Raw genomic sequence first — 4,065 nt, 5'->3', positions numbered from 1 at the left:
TTGTTTTCATAGAATTATGTTTTCCCAAGTAGTATGAAATTTTGGTTTTCAGAATTATTTTGAAGAGGACCTTCTAATTTTTATTTAACTCTCTCTTTCTATCTCTCTCTCTTTACACCATTATGTTCACCTCTTCCTGTATGGGATTTTATTTTCTTGATGTTTTTACCTCCATTAAGCCCTTCAGGTTGATTTTCAGTTCACCACTCTAAGATTAAACTGGTGAAATGCAGATCTAATCCCAGAGAAATTGAGTGGTTTGGAAAATTTTTATGTCTGTGTCTTCCTTCTGCATTAGGCCTATAGCTCACCAGAGCACATGATGATCTTTGAAGAGTGGTTTGTAGAAGTTTTCTCAACCTGTTTTCATAATGTAGACTTTTGGGGGTTTCTCATCATATCCAGGCATTAAGCTGTGAGACTGGTTCTAATCCCTTTTCTACCATGGGGACAAAACAGTGCCAATACCTCATAATCCTAGATCAGTGATCTATTCCCTTAAAACTTTATCTCTGACTTTATTTTTGCTGAAATTTGTCTCTTTTCTCCTGACAATTTTTTTCCTGTTGTTCAATATTCTAAGAGATTTTACTTCATTGTAATGTTATTAGTTGGAGCAAGGGGAGTTATTATCAGAGGATGAACTTACTGTATTATCTTAACTGTAGATACAAGCATACATTTTATTTGTAAGTTGAACTTCATATTTTTCTTATTCATAACATTGAAATAAAATTTAGCTATGTCAATATGTCTATAACAATTTTAAATTTATTACATTTATTCATTATTTTTAAGGTGTATTAGTTTCCTACTGCTGCTATAGCAAATTGCCACGAACATAGCAGCTTAAAATTATACTAATTTATTATTTTACAAATGTCATATCAAAAGTCCAAAATGGGTCTGATAGGTATAAAATCATGATATCTATAAAGCTGCATTACTTTCTGAAGGCTCAAGGCCCTAGGAATTGTTTTAAATTTTTTAAGAATATTAATTCAACTATACCCATAAAAGATTGTAAAGTGGGTAATATTTTATTCTCATTTTACAGAAAACTACATCATAAGGAAGTTATAAAGTAGCATATGAAGTAGTAGAAGTATATGACACAGCAGAGTTGGGATTCTTGAACTCATGATTTTAACCCTTATATGTTCTGCCTCTCAGATTGAATTACATTTCTCTTACGGTAAAAACAAAAGGAACTGGCATGAGCTTCAGAGCCCAGAGTAATCTTGTCTCTGTTAACCACTTCATCTTCTTCTCACAGGACACCCTCCATTAATTTCTCCATTCGGTGGGGCTTTTGGTTTCTCAAATCTCTCATATTCCCTCCCAACTTAGAGAGGTGATCATGGTTTTCCTCCTATCCATTACATTCTTCTCAAAGCCCTTTTAAATTGAAGATATCTATTCATTTAGCTTTCAAATCTAGGATTAAAAATCACTTCCAAGAATAGCCTTTTAAGAAATGCTCTGATTCTTACCTTAAATAAGGTTTATTTCTATGCATTTATACACAATGTTTTATTAACTTAATAGTGTAAATCTAAATTGTAATTATGCCTTTAATTAATGATTAGCGTATAATTACACTGAAGGGTTCCCCAAAGAATACAATTTATAAAGGAAGCAATTACTTGCCTATTCACTAATATATCTCAATATATTTGACATATTGTATATATACATATAATTGTGGCCAACCACTAAATATTTTGCCACCAGATATCACAGCTTATTAGATAGAAAATATTTGAGTACAAATATGCATTTAACAATTTATTCAATAAAAAGGAACTAATGATACACTGATTTTATTTGCTAAACTTGTTATGTAATATTGCAAGTACAAACTGTATAATTTTTTTTTTCAAGACCTTATGGTCATTTGTACAATTAATATTATCCATTGATATCAATAAAAAAATCCTATTAAAATATCCATGTTATTTTTCTTCGAGCATACATTAGAGGCCTTATATTATTGACTAGAATTTTATCTGCAGTTAAAGAAAATAGACATCTATAAGACAATTTTCATTGAGCATAAAGTATCTTGCTTCTGAATATTTGATATATGTATACATATATATACATGAAAATGTATATGTGTATATATATATGTATATATATATATATATATATATATATATATACACATGAAAATGTTTATAAAAGAGCAATGATCCTTTAGAAATATGAAATAATCCTTCAAAATATTCAACATATGATGACTTTTCTGACATGGTAGATTTGTTAACTTAATTTGATTTCATACCCTCCAAATTGTAGAATATACTAGTCGTATTGGTCATGTAATCTCTCCAGGGTACAGACTATATATCTCAGGTCTCTTTGTTTGTTTTGCAGTGAGGTGTGAGTATATTCTGGAAAGCAATGTAAGTGGAATTAATATGTGCGTTTTCCTCATTGCTTTCCTGATAGAGAGACGCTGAATTTCACTTCCCCTTTTTGCCTTCCTGCTGGCTACTAAAAGGCCAAAGTGGTCAGCCATCTTGTATTGTGTGAATAAGAGATATTCCATAGAGATTGTGAAGTCATAATACAAAGGGAGCTGGCCTAAAGATGACTTCCTGAAGCTGTTGGTCTTACTAGCTCAAATTTTACATAGTAGAGAATTTTCCATCTTTTAAGCCACTTTTATTTTGGGACTCTATCACACTTAGCTAATGTTATGTCCTAACCAAGCCATTTCCCTAAAGAGGTTTATAAATTAGCAATAAAAATGCATATATACATTTTATTAAATATCTCCTTTGAAACAATTTAAATTATTCCAAGCTTGGATTTAGTAAAATCTTTACTTTCTTAGTCATCGATACACATATAATTGATTATTAGATTATTAAATTTGTTTTTTTGCTTACACAAACTTTTCTCAGAATTCTTAATGTGCTCTATTCAAAATTTTATGTTTTAATAGTCTTGGAGTTTTCTAATACATAAATGCTATTCAGTAAGTTAATAAATTTTCAACTTTTGCCAATGAATTTTACCCATCTTTAAATGCCATTAATTAATTTTGGAAAATGTACTATGAAAATTCCTCTTTTAATGTAGAATGAGAGTCTTAGATGTGCTGTAGTAAACAAAGGAGTCTGATCTATGTAGATTTAATTGCACTACCACTTAAAACATAGTCTAATACCTCACTTAATACATTGTATTGCAATAATTTTCTTTTTTATAGAACAAGTAATGCAATGATTTCATTGTGCAGCTTCCTGAGAGGGAGACAGTGTTCTTCCAGGTATTTTGAAAAGTATAAAATGCAATAAAATAATAATTTGATTTTTATAAGATGTAAGAGAGTCTACGGCCGTGCCACCCTGAACAAGCCCTACCCCATCTGATCTTGGAAGCTAAGCAGGGTCAGGCCTGGTTAGTACTTGGATGGGAGACCACCTAGGAAGACCAGGTGCTGTAGGCATAAAAAATAAAAATTATGGGATTGTAAACTGACAAGGTCCTTGTAATCTGTGAGGTCAATCAAGGGTTGCCTCGCCTAAAAAAAAAAAAAAAAAAAATGTGAGAGAGATATATAGCTCTCCAAAATGTATAAATATGGAAATAAAGATTTATGGTGGATATTAAATTATAATATAATGTATGACAAATAAGAGAAGAGATAGTCAAAGATAATTTTAAAAGATTATCATTTCTACATAAGAAAAATATTCCATTGAACTTAAGTTATATTAAAAAGAGATGATATATTATAGAATTATATACTTGAAACATATTAATGAATGTCACCCCAATAAATTTAATTTAAATAAATAGATTAATAATTAATTAACATAAAAATTTACCTAGAAAAGGGTCATTATTGGTGGTAGAGGTTTGAGGACACTAAGGTCTTAAAAAATCATTGTGGATCAACAAATCTATTAACGAAGAAATATAGTAGGATTTCTGTGGTTTTAAAGCATAGATATCAACATAAATTCCACACTTTAAGGAAGTAAGTTAGCAGAGATAATTTCTAGTAAGTCAATTTTCAGAATCTCAATTTTTCTAGATATATTCTTTCCT

The 4,065-nt window shown here is 30.0% G+C and overlaps 1 pseudogene; it reads left to right on the top strand.

Moving 5' to 3' along the window:
- Nucleotides 1–3,341: 3,341 nt before the first annotated feature.
- LOC111736691 lies at nucleotides 3,342–3,460 on the top strand (annotated as a pseudogene).
- The last annotated feature ends 605 nt before the right edge of the window (nucleotides 3,461–4,065 follow it).

The sequence above is a fragment of the Pteropus vampyrus genome, unplaced genomic scaffold (assembly GCF_000151845.1).
Source record: "Pteropus vampyrus isolate Shadow unplaced genomic scaffold, Pvam_2.0 Scaffold21, whole genome shotgun sequence".
NCBI classification, from domain to species: domain Eukaryota; kingdom Metazoa; phylum Chordata; class Mammalia; order Chiroptera; family Pteropodidae; genus Pteropus; species Pteropus vampyrus.
This window is presented reverse-complemented; position numbering and strand designations above follow the sequence as displayed.